Here is a 19,293-nt window from a genome sequence, read left to right as displayed (position 1 = left end):
CTAAAAGCTTTTCAAGATTCCCATTCAATTATAGAAAAAAAATCCAAATAATTTATTATGATAATAGTCCCTTCACAGTTGATTATGTCCTACTTTTCCAGCTATTTATTCAGACACGATTTCTCATATGTCCTGCAAACATATAAACTATTCACAATTTCAACAATATTTTGTACCTCTTATGAATTTTTGGAAATACAGCTTACAAGTCATAGTAGCATGTGTGTGAAATATGAAATCTGAAGACATGAACAAGCTTGTCTTGCACCATCATGGACTAATTTGGCATTTTGACTCAGGAGTAGCAACTATTTGAGGGCTGGCTATTTTACTTTAAATGTTTTGTTCAATGAGAAGAGCTCTAGAAATTATATTCCCTTTCCTATAATAAGTAGGATATTCTTTCAAAGCATCTACATATTTTACAAGCAATATGTATTTCCTCAATTTATCTGTAGAATATATGCTAATTGTTAAAGATTATGATGATGAGTTTGATGGCTACTATTAAATGGAAACTTTTGTATCTGGGACTCATAGGTGCCCAGGATGGATGCTGTAAATTTTCCGAAACTGGATGGTCTTTTCCACCTGACATAGTGTGAATTTTTTCCATAGAGTTTAAACTTGTTGCTTAGATGGTTAATTTGTGTTTTTTATGCGTGTTTGTTTGTTTCATTTTTTCTTTTTGTTGTTGTTTGGCTGCAAACTTTCTTGAGTGGAAAAGAAACATAAGGCAGGTGGTAGAAAAATGCATGCTGGGTATGTTAATGCCGCAGATTTTTTTCTAGAAACAGATGGAATCCCCTACCACATAGGCAAGATCAGCCCTCCAGGGAGGTCTAGTAGTAAGTTAAGGAGAGTATCCTGAGACTTCAACCTTGCCCAGTGTCTGGGTGAGAAGCCAGGGAAGCCTGAAGCAACCATCACCGTGCAGCACCCAAGACAATCTACTCAGTCTATTTGACTTTCTGTTCTCTATTTGGCCCTGCCTCATCCTCATGTTTAGGTTATAATTGGCTAAAAAAGAAGTTGAATATGTATCTTTCAGCTGTGCTTCTTCCATTATTCCAGTTTAGCTGATAGAGCATAAATGGAGTATCCTCATTTCTCTTATGATCCAGCAATGTCCTTTCATGTCTTCAAAGTATAATCTACCTTCTGACATAATTCCCCTGCTTGTATCACGATACAAATGAAAGAAGATATATGTCAAATTGGTGCTTCCCTTTTACATTTGGCCTAAATTTACTTATTTGGCAGCTTTCATCCTTCACAATTTACATTATTGAGTTACAATACTCTAACTCAAAAGTAGATACATTTTCTTCTTTATTTCTGTTCTTTTTCCATTCATTTTGAAGTTTCATAAAAGAAGCTGTGAAAACAGTGCTTACCATCTTTATCAGAATTCCCATTCATTTAAAATATATGTGAGATGGTCACCTGCCCAATTTTAGAAGACAATATGTGATTCCTAGGTTAACATCATTTTAAAAGAGAATTAGAAAAGTTAAATAAATGTTAAAAGTTATAAAGCATTAGTCCATTTGTAGTTCACAGTGTTATTTTTAACAGATAGGCAGTACCTATGAAACGATTATAATAAAAGTGACATTTCTAAATCAATGTCACCATGTAGAATCCTACATACAATGTTATTTCACACATATCAGAAGGTAAAAGAGGGTAAAAATTAGACTAAAAATATCATTGGATTGATAAAAAGTAAGATGTCTAAATTGATGAATAATATAGTAAGACACAAATGGGCTTTCTTGGGTATTTATTTGTGCTTGTCTGGACATGTCCTTAAAAATATTAGCTTTTACATGAATTTATGACAACCTTGAGCTCTTTATATTAAGGAGATGTATACAGATATGCCCTTTCATACTAAAATTAGTCACAGAAAAAAGGTAACAATAAATGTAAAAGATTCCTGTTCATTTAAATTTATCATTCTCAAATGTTCTTAAGAGAAAAAGAGAGAGGTCAGCAAACACTTGTTTGTTCACATATTATCTCTGACACAAAACACCTCACAAATATTAATTCTCCTCTCTATGCACTCATAAAGTAAAGGTTGTACAGGAAATTAACAGAAACACTAAAAATACAAATATATAAAAAGTCATAAGTGTTAACCCCTATCTCATTTTAGCATATTCATAAAGTCTATTTCTGCATAACAATTAATGACTAATGCTGTTTCAGCATCAACTTGGCAGATAACTAGAAAGCTTCTGTATGTTAAAATGTAAATGATCTTACTGACCAAATAAAAAGGGACATATATTTCTTTTCCATAAGAAAATCTAGCCAATAAAGAACTAAAACAGGGTTGCAATTGCAATAACATTTTCTTTGGAAGAAACTAAAAACCTCTTTCTTCAGTAAAAAGAAACCTTATCAAACATCTTACTAGAAATCTGATAATGTAAGGTACATAGCAGGATAAGTCACCTGTGTTGTCTGCAAGACGATTTGTAATACGTGTTTCTATTGATACAGATGTAATCCCTGTCCTTCAAAGAGAGGGAAATAATGCACTTCTAGTCAGCTAATCTCAGTCGTGCACTGCAATGTCTTAGGTGTTTCAAGTGAGATAAATGCTGCTGCATATGGACTGAGAGTTGGCATAGTTTAACAAATCCAGGTTTATAATTATTTCTGAAACTATTTTACAGTGTTCCAAATCCATGTGACAAATCTGTCTTAAATTTCTTTCCTCCCTATTTGTTGAAACTTGGTCATTTCAAACTCAATTTGAAGACAAGCTTTCAAATCCTAACCTTGTCCCCATTCTCTCCTTTCCTCAATATTGGGTGGGAATTTTATTTCCCCTTTTCCTTCATTCATGTTTTCACTCTATTATTCATTCATTTGTTCAATCATTTAACCAAAACAACGTTAAGTTTTAGGTGAAGTAGATCAATAGACTCTAGTTTTTTAAAATTAATGTCTAATGGAAATTAGGAATAAACAATACACACAAAATGTAATAAGTTCTGCAATAGATGTAAGAACAAAGTTACATGAAAGAATAATAAAAAAGTTTGGGAGAGGCTAGTTAGATACCAGATTATAAAAACACTGTATGCTAATAGTTTATACTTAATGTAGTTTGCGGGAAACCACTAAGGAATCTAGCTGGGAACAGATTTAATCAGATTTAGACTTAAGAAAATTAACCACCTAACTTAAGAAAGGTAAATAATAAAATGCTTTTTTACCTCCACTGTAAACTATGATGTATTACAATTCTTATAAGGCTCAAGAATGACAAACATGATTTTACTGGTGAATTTCCATGTTTAATATGTATATTACCTTTTTTTTTTTAAGTTGTATGTTAACCTGGTATAAAGTATTACCTCTGCTTTATGCTTTGAGTAAAAAGCAAAAAAAAAAAAAAAAAGAAAAGACAAGTTAAATTGTTACCCCACTATGTACTATTACATATGTCTTTTCTTTTAGAAAATGTCAATTATAATTACTATTCTCACACAAAAAAGAACAAGCAAAATAAATAATGTAAATTTTTGGGATATGTACATATGTGGTAAATATGTTATAAAGAGCACATGTATTAAACACAACATGCTTGCTGTTCTCAAAGGACAGTGTTGACCACTGAGGGAACAGCAGGTAGAAAGGATTTTGAGGAAGCCATACTGCAATGGGGGTTCAAGAAATCCCACATTGTGGGGATGGTGATCTGATTTGGACAGGTGCTAGATTTCTTGTACTGATGTTGTGATTGTAGAGAAATTTTAAGTGTCTATTTCAAGTCAATCAAAAATTACATGCTTGAGATGTTCTTATTTACATTTTATTATTTTTTAAAATGCCAATCAGAATTATTATTACTATTATACTACTCTTTGAGGTGATCTTAGGAGTTGCTGATGGAAAGGAAGACAATCATATGGCACTAAAACAGTTGAGGAAGAATCAAGATATAGGGAAGGGTGTTAGTGAGAGACAGTACAGTGCAATAATTAAAATTACAGACTTTGAAACTAACCTCCCTAATTTGAATTCTGGCTCCATCACTCACTGAGTGAGGTACAGTGAGTTAATGAAATTTTCTTTGCCTCAGTTTCTTTGTAAAGATACTACCTATCTTATAGCATTGTTAGGATTAAAATAGTTAATGTATGTTATATACTTAAAGCATTGTCTAGCTTATAGTCATCTGATTGTTAATATTATTTTGGTGAAATTGTGAAGAAATTTTAATTCCTTGCACTTCTTTTCTGTTTTCTATACTGCTAAGGAATATTATGCTTCACTTGTAAAATAAGTTTCATGTATGTCTGTATATCATTTTAATGTCATATCAGAACATTGTATAATAGTCACCATTGAAGAATTATTTAATTTACTAGGAGAATATACCTTCATTTGACTCACCATTTCTAAGTTGATTAGGGCTTAAACTCTGTGAAATTACATATTAACTTGAAGGGTAATGATAGACCAAGTTATTTCTGCCTTATGGAAAAGATAAACCTTAATGCTTAACATTTTATTGCCTTGTATGACATTAATCAGGTTTGTCTTTAACACTGCAAATTTATTTCAGTGTTCTTTTTCTTAGTGATTTTGTCATCCTTAAACTAGTTTTACCATCCTGCTTATGTTCTCATTCATGAGATAAATACATTTTTTGTCATTTGCTCAGTATATATTTGTCAGAGTCATGGTTTTTATTTTGTCTATATTAAAGCCATGTTTTAACTTTTTCAAAATGTATACCTAATTATTTATAAGTCACTTTTGGCACTTTCCCATCTTGTATAGTAGTAATAAGCAAAAGTAATAACCCCCAAAAATGCAAATATAAAATAAATCTCAATAACAAATTTAGTAGTGTTGGAAATTAGGCAATCCTTTTCTGGATATGGACATATTATTATAATATTTGGGAAGCTTATTTCCTAATCCCCTAAGAGCAGTCAAGTTGTCCTTTGACCCTCAGGGAATCATTGCTTCTATATTTTATTCCAGAATATGAAGGCCTGGGGGATTTACTGTGCCCTAAACTTCAACATCATTCTGCAGCCTACTCCCTCTTTATGCCTATTGAAAAATTTGAGAGCTCTCATTTTTTCAGTTTAGATCAAAAGGAATTCTACTACTATGAAATTGTTTAGTACTGGTGATATGCAGCAAAGGTTTTGTTTTGGACTCCGCACAGGCTTGTCTTTCTCCCTCCAGGTAGGATATTTTTGAATGAAGATATTAGCTGAGACTCAGATCAAACAAGCTTACTCAATTTCTTTTTGGGCTTACTTTGTGGACTGCCTGTTCTTCATTAAACAGTATGTCTTAAGTTGTGAGTGCATGGTGGGAGGAAGAATGTGGAGCAAGTGGGTAGAGAATAAACAAATATTACTTAATTCTTGATTACCCCCAAATCCTTTGGAAGTTAATCTCCAAGAAAACTTGATCTTCATGTCACTATTAAAAGGCTTCCCAGACAACTAAGCTGAGCCATCTCCTTTCAGCCTTTTCTCATTGTTAATCATTACAGTGACCTGAAAAGTGTGCTGTAGAGTGGATGGAGATAGAGAAGTGAAGAGAGAGAATAACATGTTGGTTAGAATGTGACAATACAAAGAAAGACATGACAATTTAGGCAAAAGACATTTAATAGAAAAAATAATCATAATGCTAGAGGATGGTTGAGATTAAAAAGACAAGCGGAAGAATTAGTCTTGAATAGTAGAAGGGACACCTATTCTTCCAAGTTTAGAAATAAACTTAGGTGTGTTGATAAAAATATAATAATGCTTTTCATTAGCCTTGCACTTCACATATTTGGTTCATATTTGACATTTATTGCATCTTTCCATATTATTTATCCTTAAACTAAGGCCCAAATATCTGCTTTCTCCATTCCTTTTTTAAAAAATAACTTTTGAAAAGTTACCTTCAGTTTTGGATAATACATTTTTTCAATAAAGTAATATTATGACCATAGTCTTATAAGTATAATCTAGAGCAGTGATACAAAGCGGTTCATACTTGTTTTCTAGATTCAAAATTCAAGGTCTACAATTCATTAACTGGGTGACTTTGGGCAAGACATTTAATCTTGTTGTGTCTTGGTTTTCTCATCTGTAAAATAAGAACAATAATTTTACTTATTTCACAGGGATGTTGTGCTAATATGTAAAACCATTTATGCCAAATCCAGGGAGTGTCCTCAAGAACTTTTAGCTAGCATTATTCTGTGTTCGGTCCTTGGCATTTCAGAAATTGTTTTAATACTTCCTTTCTCCATGGTAGATTAATAGCTGAAGATGTTGAATACTATAAATATAAATTAAGCATATAATTAAAGAAAATGTCTAATTTTATTGAATGCATCATGTTAAAAATCTTGTATACACATGTGTGTATTAAAATATTATATATTATATATATATACTGCTGTCAAGAGACTAATAATTATGCTGTATTTGGCTAAAAAGATGATAAAAGACCACAAACAACAAAAGAAAAAAATAGATAAGCTGGACATTGTCAAAATGAAAAACTTTTGTCCTCAAAGAATACCATTAAGAAATTGAAAAGACAACCCACAGAATGGTAGTAAATATTTGCAAATCCTATAGTTGATAAGGGACCCGTATCTAGAGTACATAAAAAAAAAAACTTTTACAACTCAAAAAGAAAAATAGCAATTAAAAATGGACAAAAGGGCTGAACAGATATTTCTTCAAAGAAGATATACAAATATTCAAGAAGTACATGAAAATATTCTCAATTTCATTAGGCATTATGGAAATGCAAATCAAAACCACAAGACATCATTTCTCACTAGGATGGCTATAGTCAATAAGAAAGTTAATAAAAAATCATTGGCAAGGATATAGAAAAATGGAACCCTTACACACTCCTGTAGGGAATGTGAAATGGTACAGCTAATCTGAAAAACAATCTGGCAGGATCTCAGAATCTCTAACATAGAATTATCATATAACCATTTCATTCCTTACAAACCCAAAAGAAATAAAAATATTATGTCCACACAGAAACTTGTATTTGAATGTTCATAGCAGTATTATTGATAATGGTCTTAATGTGTAAACAACCAAAATTTCCATATACTGTTGAATGGATAAGTAAAATGAGATAGATCCATACAATTCAATACTATTTGGCAACAAAAATAAATGAAGTACTGGCATGTGCTATAACATAAACAATTCTTGAAAACATTAGATGAAGTGAAGGAAGCCACTCTTAAAAGACAATGTATTGTTTAATTTAATTCCTATGAAATGTCCATAACTTGAAAATCAATATAGACAGAAAGTAGATTATTGGCTGCTTAAGACTCGGAAGTTTGGCATGGGGGTTGGAAAATGACTGTTAATAAGCATGGAGTTTCTTTTTGAAGGGATGGAGATGTTCTAAAACTGATTCTGGTGATGGATACACAATTCTGGGAATATACAAGAAAGTATTGAATTGAATTCACACTTAAAATTGGTGAATCATTTGGTAGGTGAATCATATAATAATAATGCTCTTTGTATAAAACATAAAACATTTGGAAACAAGAAAGTAAAATATTTTTTTCATTCTTCCACAATCATTTATTAATCCCATACTATTATCAGATAATGTTCTACTTGTGGATACATTAAGGTTTAAATACTTAATGATAAAAATGGCACTTATCGGGGCTTCCCTGGTGGCGCAGTGGTTGAGGGCCCGCCTGCCAATTCAGGGGACACAAGTTCGTGCCCCGGTCTGGGAGGATCCCACATGCCGCGGAGCGGCTAGGCCCGTGAGCCATGGCCGCTGAGCCTGCGCGTCCGGAGCCTGTGCTCCGCAACGGGAGAGGCCACAACCGTGAGAGGCCCGCGTACCAAAAAAAAAAAAAAAAAAAAAAAAAAATGGCACTTATCTATATTATCTAGAAATTCATTTACATTTCATGGAATTTCAGATTTAACAAGGTATCTGGAAAATCATAAGGCTGCAAAAGACTACAAGGGATCAGTATGGTCTCAAACAAACTTGATCATTTTACAGTGAATGAGAGAGCTCTCCAGTGAATTGTTCAAAGACACATAGTTTCATTAAACATAGTTTAAACTAAGTCTTATAATTTTCAATGCAATTTTTTCCTGTACTTTACCTTCTTTTTTTGCCCTAGAGGTATTGAAACTCTCAAATGTCTCAATTGTCAGCTATCAAGTGATCACAGAAAATTTTGAAGCTAGTTAAAAGTGTGGGATTGTTGGCCAAAATTAAAGAAGCCTAGACTTTCAGGTCATGTTTTAAAGAAGGGCTTGAGAAAATATCTAGTTTATCCACCTGGTTGGAGTTACTTCCACAGTGTCCGTGCCAAGAATTTGACCACTTTGTTTCTGACATCTCAATCTATCCTTTCACAAATAGTTTAAAAAATAAACTTCAAGGAATGTCACGCATTGTAAGACATTATTAATTAAAATTTTAGGTTACAATGGTTAATGTTAAGAATATAATATATATAATATCTTATTGTTACAAAATCTTAGTCGTAGCTTTGAGTTAAAACAACAGAAACTAATATTTGCAGAGAATTATGTGTGTTTCATAATCTAATTCTGATATGTTATATTGGCTTTTTAAAGTAAATAAAGGGAACTCTAGATTACTATAGCGGTTTTTGGTTTTTTGGCCAATAGGATACATCTATTTTCTACTAATCTTTGATATAGAGGAATACCATTGAATGAAGAGTTGATGGTTAACCTATATTATACTGTTCACCCAAACTGAATCTTGGAGTTAGTAAGTTTTTCATCTGTTGATCTTTCAGAAAATTTCTTTTATTTTGGCCTGGAGCCTGAAGCTTCATTGATTCCCATCTCTATGGCCTTGGCCCCCAAAGGATGAATTTACTATTGGAAGCTTACAGATTTTGGTGTTGTTTAGCTTAAGTTATGGTTATTGCCAAGTTTTATTTGTACTAAGCTGGAATACATTACTCATATTTCTGCCTTCTTGAAATGAAATAAGGCAGAGCATTTTATGATTTTAAAAGTAAAATAAAAATGTGTCCATTTACTATGATGGATTTCAAGTGAGTTCATCAAACTGTCCATATTTTATTCTAAATGCTCTAGTAAAATAATATTCTTTCCTATGCCAAGTGATGTTTCAATCTACCGACAACTAAACCATCACAAATCACTAAAGGCTTTTCACCTATTGAAGCAAGCTGTTCAAATGTATACCACATCGTTGGCCACCTACGAACCAAGCTTTAGAGTCTTTGACAACACTTGCAATTTTCAAATTTTTTATATTTAATGACATCTTTTGCTATAATCTTTCTGAAAAGCTAAGAATATACAACTTGCCACATTCTTAGTCCAAAGAAAAAGAAAGTACATTATTGCATCCTCAAATGACATCTGTTAGCGCATATGACAAGGCAAACCTAACTAATGAAGATGATATCCTAAATGTTTTCTATATTTTCTTTATGCTTTTTCTAGTTCTGTGTCAAACTTGTAAATTTTTACGATATAAAAGTTAATATGATAATGATGAACATAATACAAGTATACATACGTGGAAAATGTCAATTTTTGAAACCACATAAACTAGGGTTATTACAGAGTTTGCTACTTAAAATACAGTCTTTCTTCTGATTAATATATGCAGTCAATGCTGATAAATATGTCTACTTGTATATGTAAATGTATGCATATATGTCTTAATCAGTGACTACATATAATAAACTCTAATTTTAACTTCATCAATTTTCTTCTAGTTCAACTGCAATACATTTTTTTTGAAAAGAATGTACTTTTTCTACATTTCCTGTTATCCTGTCTCTTCATCACTTAGTTATCTTTATTTATTCTTATCCATATACCAGAAGTAACAATAGAAACACTATTTAATAAATTGATAATTAGGTTATTCTCCTTTCAAATAGAACTGGAGAAGAAACCGAATTCCATCTCTATCCATATATTTGCAAATCTCTTCATGTTCTTTTAACTGTAGAACCAATTAACATGAAAATTTTCTTTAACAAATGCTTAGAGTAGTATATCTGGCTTGAATAATATCAGTCTTAAATAAATCTACTTAGATTTATTATTGATGAAATAGTCCATTTTGTTTAAAATATGTTAATCTTCATTGTTTTCCAGAAAGTCTTTTACTAATTATAAATTATATAGCTCTAACAAAACTAAAATATATTTTTTATGTTGTTCAAGTAAAGATTGTCTTATATAAAAAAATACAATAAGAATAATTATAAATACTTATTGTAATAAAGCCCACCACCTAAGTATACCATTTATTGAATTTACTTAGATCAGGATCTGAATTTCGTTTATCAAACCTTTGCCAATTTCTGCTTACAGTATCATTATTGACCAGGGGATTTTTCAAGAAACTAATGCCTGTGGCTGGCGATTTTTATTTTGGTCAGCCAAAAAAATTAATTCTGTTATTTCACTAATACTTTGTGGGTCATTACATTCAATAGTTACACCTGACACACCTGTACAGTCTTCTAATTTTTGTGAAATGTTGTCTTGAATCCACTCTTCCATAGAAGCAAAAGAACATTCTCCAGCACCGTGAGTTTCATTTTCACTTTCCCTATCAGAATCAATCACTAAGTATTTTTGTCTTTTTGTTGGTCTAATATTAACATCGTCTGAATCAGAACTATATTCTGAAGAACTATCATCTTCTGAGACACTAGTATATATGTTGCTTGGACAATCAGAGAGAGTATCTGCATAAAATTCACTGAAAAATTCTTCTTCACTCAAAATTTCACAATGCGTCATTTTTGAAAATCTTACATTTATAATACACATAAGATTGGAACAAAAACCTAACGAAGCAAAATGTGAATGATAATGACAATCATTAGTTGTATAATGAACGCTTGATCAATTTTAAGCTCTAACAACTTCACAAGGTGATGTTAATTGTATCACTCTCTAAAAACATATTGATACGTCTCCGGTCAATAACGTTTGGGTAACAAAAGAAGTATTAATACATCTCCGGTCAATAATGTGCTATTATCCAGAAATTTTTAATGATGATGTATTATTTTATATAATCTGAAATCATATACAACAATAGGATACATTTGGCCCACTATTAATTCTTTGTAGTATGTGCCTTTTCTGTTAAACCACCAGGTTTAATATTTATTCCTGGATAGCATAGTGACCTTCAATGAAAATGAAATTTAAATATGAATAGCTTTTATTAGAAATACTAAAAATATTAAATATAGACCTTGAATATGAAATAGGTCCAGGGAAAACTTAATTTAAAAATATACATACACAGTAGGTGGAATAATGTTACCTGTTAAACAGTTTTGAAATAGCTGATAAAAAAAGCTAATGAACTCTAAAGATCATGGTACATCCTGTATGTATTTATTTATTTGTACATACATTTTAATAAAGAGGTATGAAAAGTAAGTTTAGGCACCATATAAATATTTTTAATTATCACAGAATAGAGATAATATACATCACTTTAAATTATTAATATTCAAAAAATTTCATTTAAGTTGGTAAATTTTTGACAGTATTTCAAATTATTAATGTGTAAAACTATTCATTTACTCTTTCTTTCAAATATCATTTATCATGTGTCTACAATGAGTAAGGTGCTATCCTAAGAACTAAGAGTATAACAGTGAACAAGTAAGATGAAGTTTGTGGAACTTATGGAACATGCAGTCTAGCTCTGTGCAGAAAATTTAATACATTAGAGTAACTTGGGATCTGGGAGGAACATCTGATACTCTATTAGAAGTTATTTTTCCCTTGAATTGTGTTTAGTTGTACAATACATTTCTGAAAATATTTTTTTTTTAAGGAAATGATCTGCCGCATCTCTATACAGCCCTGTGTACAAAGGGCAAACTGGGCTTCCCTTTAGGCAAGGATTGATTTTAGCATATTTCTTGTGAACAGTAATCGATCCCTCTTCCTTTTATTCCTCTTTTAAAAAAATACTATTAAAGATCTTTAAGCACAAGTATAGTCCTTAACAGAAATGACACTGAGAGAAAAATTGAAAAGGGAAACATAAAAAAAAATTAGTTCCATGTTATGTGATTCATTACCTCAGCAAATAAGTATAAATACTTTATAAGATTAGTTCATGATGTGCAAATTTTTGTAATAAAGTGACACTTTCATATACATACAAAATCAGACTTTTTCACAGGCGTTTAAAAAATCAGAACAAAAGCAAATTATTGATTTCATTGTTGAAGAACTGTGATTTGCAAAATGAAAAGACACTGTAGCCAAAAATTTCTGGCTTTTCCTTCTTCTGACATCACCTAGGAAGCCCTTTTTGAACTATTTTAATAAAGTAGAAATATTGGGACTTCCCTGGTGGCGAAGTAGAAATATTATTTATCACAGAAGGAAATTCTTTACATTAAATGATTGAAATAAATGCTAAGGAACACTTATGAGTTACTATGAAAATCCTTTAGATGTGGGTTTATAGGATATTTTTTAACACTATTGTTCCTTCTTGGAATTTTGTTGGTTATATTGTTGCTGCAGAATCAATTCAAGACATATAGTAACTCTATAAAAATTTAAATCTGCTACAATAAAAAATAACTAATACTTTTTAATAATTTTAATAGTAGATTTTGTGTACATGTGTGTGTGTGGTGTGACTTTATAATACAACTGTGTGCTGAATCTTTGTGTTTTAGAAGTAGCTCAGTAGAAGAAATAAAAATAAAATTAAAGTATGAAAATGAAAGAATTCTTACAACGAATGGAATGTTTTTCAAGTAGATGAATATTATCTTCTTCACCATTATCAACAACAACAAAGCAGAAGGATACATTTCTTAAAATAGACTGTCTTTGATTTGAATATGAAAGCCTAAAATGGAAACATATTTGAAGAGCATCTGAATAGAAGAAATGGACTGTGCCTAAAATGATCCCTTAAAAAGCTTATAATTTTCATAGGATCCTCTGTGATTATGCTTAATTAGTCTTCAAAACTGTCATAAATGCACATTTCATTGTGGTTATTTTCTAGAATCCTAACAATTACAAAGTTCTATATAGTCAAACTGCAATTACATGAGTGAATAATTACTTGTTATAATATCACTATTTATTATACATCTCTATCAGTTTATCTGGTGTAATCTGAATATCCTCTTTGTGTACAACACTAAACAATTTAAAGGCAATTTTTAAATTGCCAATTTTTAAAAACTCCTCCACTCAAATCAACTTCCAATCTTAGACAATAGACTAGAATTTTACCAATTCAGAAAAAAACTCACAATTTTACCATTTGTGAGTTAGAACACAAATGAAAACTGTCTTTGCAGAGTTGTCAGTCTAATTTAGCAGCAAAACAAGTAAAGAAAATCATACACAAAAATAGGACAAGAGGAAATTCCTTTCTACGCAGGCCTCCACATACTTCCTTACTGCTTGTGAGGATTAAGTATTGGTGGTAGTTGTCCTCCGAGCCACTCATTGTACTCACCCAGAACCTTCATTTCTTATCAATTTACAAAGAAATTCTGAAAATCAAATTTGGCTAATTTTCAATGTGACACATTTATATACTGACTTAAAATCATTACTCACACCATGTATGTATATGAGATACTCAAAGGACTAACACAAAGAAATGAATGAAAGGAAAAAATGAATATTCAAAGCAATTTTTAGTACTAATATATCACATAGTAGTCCTGAGTAAAATATGGATGAAGTGAACTTTATTTTGACGATGTAGAAAAGCAAAGACATTTAAATTTCATTTGTTCTACCAGAGCAAACTCTAATTTATGGCTTATTAGAAGGGTTATTGGTAAAGATTTTTTAAAAACCATGCTGCTGGCTAGAAACCATGAGAAATGTCAGGTATTTCAAAACCATAAACAGAAACCACATAAATAAAGTTTGTCCATTTTCTCTGGCATTGCTTTAAGGGCTATGAAAGACAAGTAAGCCATGTACAGGAGATTTTAGAGTCTGGACTCTGGAAGGGTCACTGCTCTTATCCTGAGTCTGGAAGGCTGTATTCTCCAGCTCCGAAATGCCTACTTTTCAAAGCTACTGATTGAACATAGCAAACTCTAATTAGTCTTATTGCCACTGCTTCTGCCTCTAGCACAAACACTGTGGAATGTTCCAAGTCATGCTGGTAGCACTGAGCAGAAAGTGAAGGTGAAGTGAACAGGGGAATGAAAAAACTGAGGAGCAAAATATTCACGGAATTCTTTGGTCTCATCTATGTTTCAGGTTTATAGTGTCCACTTGTCTCAAGTAATCCATGTTTTGAAATATCCTGGATATCAGAAATCTAATTTGATATACTGGATAAAATGTAAATTTATTAGCATATTAGATAGAGCTTGAAATTTGTGGTAAGATAGTATCAGGCTTAAATCCCCATTCTAGCATGTTCAATCTATTACTCCTGAGTAGATTATTTAACTTCCTAAGCCTTAGCTTTGCCATTTTTAGAATGGATATAACATACCTTGCAGGAGTTGTGAAAGGATTAAATTTCAAAAGTTTGTTTAACATGTAGAGCAATGCCTGATATATACTATATACTTAACTTGTGCATCACCAGCACCAGTAGTGCTAAGCATTGACATCAAACCAAATGGCAGAAGCTAAAGCTACCTCATTTTCTCTTTTTCTTTCTCACTCACCCAGTACGTGTGTGTAAATATCCATGTAGACCTCTAATGAAGTACTAACATTATTCTTATTCTTTCTTCTTGATTTCTTCTAATGCTAATCTGGTGATTAGTCAAAATTAAATCTTGGCTTATACTTGCTCAAAAACTTTCAATGTTATACCATTATTTTAAAATAAAAACACAAATATATAACAAAGTCTCCTTAACCCTACAAAATTTTGTTCTGCCAAAATCTCAAGCTCATTGTCTCCACCTCTTCTTTGCCTTTCCCACCATCCCATCACACTTGAATTTCCTTAAACAGAACAAAGCACCTTCCCACCTCAGATCATTGGTACATGCACTTACCTATGTCATGAATATTCTTTAAGTCTTCATTTGACTAATATCTGCTTCATCTTTTACAACTCAGTTTTTGCATCACATATTTAAAGAGGCTTTCCCTGTTTCACTCTCCTATAGCATCCTATAATTTTCCTTTGTAGTATTTACCATACATATAATTATCATTCATGGTTATAATTTCTTTGCTCCAACATATTCATCTTGACTGTAAGGGCAACTTATGCCTATTTTGGTCACCATTGTATCCCCAGGCCACCTTCTACAGCTCCTGGTACATAGCAATCAGCAATCACTACCCCCTTCAACAATGAATGCTATGTACAGACATCTGTCTAGGTTTCCAGGTTATAGAAAGTTAAACAAATGCTACCACATTAATGGTGGAAGTAGGTAATAACAACACTTAACAACAAATATATGATATAAAGGTGGAAATTAAAGTACTCTACAAGATATAAGGAAGTACTCTACAAGATATAAGTACTCTACAAGATATAAGATATGAGGAAATAGAGAGTTTTGAAGGCCAGGTCACTTTCAGTAGAATATTCAGATATGAGATCTTTGTGGAAGTGACGTTTGAGCAGAAAGCTGAATGAGGCAGAGAAAGGATATAAATATTTGGTAGAAGAGTGTTTCCAGCAGAAGGAAGAAAGAACAGCACAAAGGTTATCTGGTGATATTATGCTTGTTATAGTCACAAAACAGCAAGAAGATCAGTGTGGCTGGAATTGTGTGAACAGGGAAAACAATGATAGGAAATATGATTGGAAAGAAAGTTAGAAAAAGACCATGGGTAGTCTCATTGAATGACTGAATTCAGGAGTACTGAGAATCACAATTCTAAATATCTATGAGAACTGAAGAAATTAATTAATATATTAATTTCTGATAGGTGCTGATAATTTACAGGTGCTGATAATTTGTTGGGACAAAATGAATCTCAGTGGAAAGAATTGTTCTCTGTCACAAAAGTTGCAATATAGTTGGGAAGACCAGCCATAAAGACATAAAAGATAATTGCATAAGAAAATTTATGGTGACATCATATAATCCTAAGGAAAGGAAAACTAAGAATTTAAATGAAGGAGAGAATGTCATGAAAAGTTTTTAAATATTTCTTACGCATGGATGAACTTACCTGGAAACTGAGGGGTTATTTAGAATTAGATACCAGAGATTCCAGAGAAGCGAACTATTGTGAGTAAAGTACAAGGGAATTTACAGCACATATTTAGAAGAGGTGAAATTAATTCAATGCATTTTTAGAAAAAATGCCCAGATAGTTGTTCAGAAGTTAGGTATGCAGAAACATGCCTATCAAAATATGGAGTTTAAACCTGCTATTTGTGGGTATGTGTTTAAGACATTGTTGAACTAGGAAAGCAAGCCACTCTGTGTTCTAAGTAAGACAGATTTTGGATAGGGAATTTGAGACCTAAATGGTCTTTGAAAGGGCCGTGGAAGTGAAGGTCAGGGAACTTTCTGCTAATGATCTCAACCTTCAGTTCAATGTGAAACGTTCTGAAAAGTACTATGCAAAGGCACTGAGTTCCTCAAGAACCTTCCATCAACTGTCTACAGTCTTCCATCAACTGTCTCAGTCTACAGCAGTGAAGCCAATTGCTTTTAAGGGCTCACTTAGAAGTTACTTCAAGTTTCCGTTGTCCACATATCTGCCTGAATCTGCGTGTGGAGAAATAATGGCATTTTCTCTTCCACCTTCTATACCTTACCTGAATGCCTCTTATGGCAAACTCTAACCCAGAACTGTATGGAGAGAGGATTTCTTAAAAAATGAAGATCCAGGAGTCTCCTTTAAAGGTAAAGCTGACCTTGGAAGGAAGTAAGGCTGATGATCAGTAGAAATAGATAAACCAGCATAGAAAGAAAAATCAGAAGACTGAAGTAGAAGTTTGTACTACTAAAATGAAAAACAGAATGAAAAAGCACTTAAACACTACTGTTTTAAATGAAAGCTCATTCTATCACATACATGAAGATACCTATTTTCATGCCTATTTTCATATTATTTCATACCTATTTTCATATTATTCAGCCACATGAACCAAATTTGTTTCAACTTTTCTTCATATGACATGGTTATAAAATGTTTATTATTCTTGTTATTCTCATCTATTTCTGTTTGTCACTCTCTAATATTTTTAAAATGTGATGTCCAGAACTAAGAACAGGTCTCATAATGAACTCTGTCTAATAGAGAACTATTTCCTTCAATTATTTTGTTGCTATCTGTATATTCACACAGCCAAAGTTTAAATTAATGTTTTAGAATATATTTCACACTTCTGCCTAATATTGAGCTTGCAATCAGAATTTTCCAGTATTTTGCACATGAACCACTGCCAAGCAGGGTCACCTTCCCTGAATCAATTTTGGAATCATCACACAAAATCAATAGCTGAAGCCAAATAAATAAGTGAAATTTCCAAAGGAAACATAGCAAAACATATAAAAAGCAAAGACATACAGACAGCAAGTTAAGATCTGGATGTTGAAGATCAAGTTCATATCTAAAATATTTTGACAAGGAAATTGAAAATTAGAAAAGAATGTTACTTATGAAATAAGCAAAGAATGCATATTTAGATGCAATAAATAAATTAATTCAGTACCAGAGGTAGTAGGAAATCTGAGATGATTTGTTACTGAAGTAGTTAAGAAGAAGAAAAAAATAACATAATAAATTTGTTCAAAAAGCACAAATTAAGTAGATTAGATGAGGAGATATGCAGGATTAAACACAGATCAGAAGCAAATATGTGGTGAGAAATTATAATACCAGATACAAACACTCACTGTAAAGTGTTAGAACTGAGAGAAAATAACGATCTAGGAAGACAACTGGTCAGTAAATTTTTTTCATTAAAATAGTAACCCAGGAACATTGGGAGAACACTGGAGCTTCATGTTTCCAAAAGAATTTGAAATCTTTTTAATTTCAACAGACATGACACAACATGTGATCAATTCATAGTCTCAAAAATAAATTAAAATAGTTATTTAGAATGTTGAGTGTCTTAGCTAGAACTCTTATATGTTTCTGTTTTACACATATTTTACTACAGAATATAAATTTTAATGTGTTTAAAAATATATTGTTACTATTGTGTGATAAATTGCAGATCAGTCCAAGCAGCTGCAAGAAAAACATTTTTATTACTAAATTAATAATTTCAAACTAGACCAGAAGGAACCACTATCCCTCTGGATATGGAGGCATATTGTTCTTTGGCTTAGCTAAGCCAGGAACTCCTAAGAGTAATGAAATGTGCATAATTAAATGACTGCAGTTAGACTTTGATATTTTGGTTGATGAAGTATTTGTTTACATTGATTTTATACGGTTCATATAATTTCAATAGTAGTACTGTACCCTGTCATGGAATATTTTGAAAAAAGAATTTGAAAATAGAATTACAAAGCATGTATCTCCTTCCTTTTATTTCTACATTTTCATTTAATTTACTAATCTGCTTAACAGATTAAAGAAGAAAATTAAAATAATATTGAGATTCTGTCTAAGAATAACAATGAGAAGACTTTTAAATGGCTGACTGTCTTTAGTAATTTGAAAAGGTGTTAAAGCTCAAAATAAGAACTTTTAAATAAATAGCAACTATAAAGCTTAATGAGATTTATTTCATATAAATTCTTCCCTTGAGGTGAAAAGAGAAATTTCTATACTTTACAATTGGTTGTTTCAATAATAAAAATCAAATCATTAATAATGTTAATAATAATAACAATAGCAAAAATGGCTAACATTTTATATAGAGATTGCTACATTCTAGGTACTGTATTAAATAATTTTAGAATGATTATATCTAGGGTATGAAATGATGGGTGTGAAATTGTTGTAACTGATTACTCAATTCTATAATGGAGATAACATTAAAAGAAACACACTACGAAGTACACATACTTAAAGTCTAAAATTCAAATGACTTTTAATATCTCTTATAAAGCTGTTAAAATACCTACACATATACATAGTTTGTATATATAGCAAAAAATTAAAGAGAAAAATACGAAATAGGCTTATAGTATTTTAGGACTATTAACTGACTGATATTCAATCAGTTTAAACTCTTTATGAAAATAGTACAGAAAGTCAAATTTTAAAAAAAAATAGATCAGTTGATCTATATATCTAAATATTTTCCCTTAGTATACTAGTTCCCAGGAGTTCTGAAATC

At 31.5% G+C, this 19,293-nt stretch overlaps 1 protein-coding gene across 2 annotated transcripts in view; it reads right to left on the bottom strand.

Annotated features, from left to right (window-relative positions):
• The window catches only part of KLHL1 (kelch like family member 1), a gene marked incomplete at its 3' end in the record, with an annotated part of 374,754 nt that overhangs the window by 167,422 nt on the left and 188,039 nt on the right, over positions 1-19,293 (bottom strand). The window lies entirely within an intron of this gene.

The sequence above is a fragment of the Stenella coeruleoalba genome, assembly GCF_951394435.1.
Source record: "Stenella coeruleoalba genome assembly, chromosome: 18".
NCBI lineage: Eukaryota > Metazoa > Chordata > Mammalia > Artiodactyla > Delphinidae > Stenella > Stenella coeruleoalba.
This window is presented reverse-complemented; position numbering and strand designations above follow the sequence as displayed.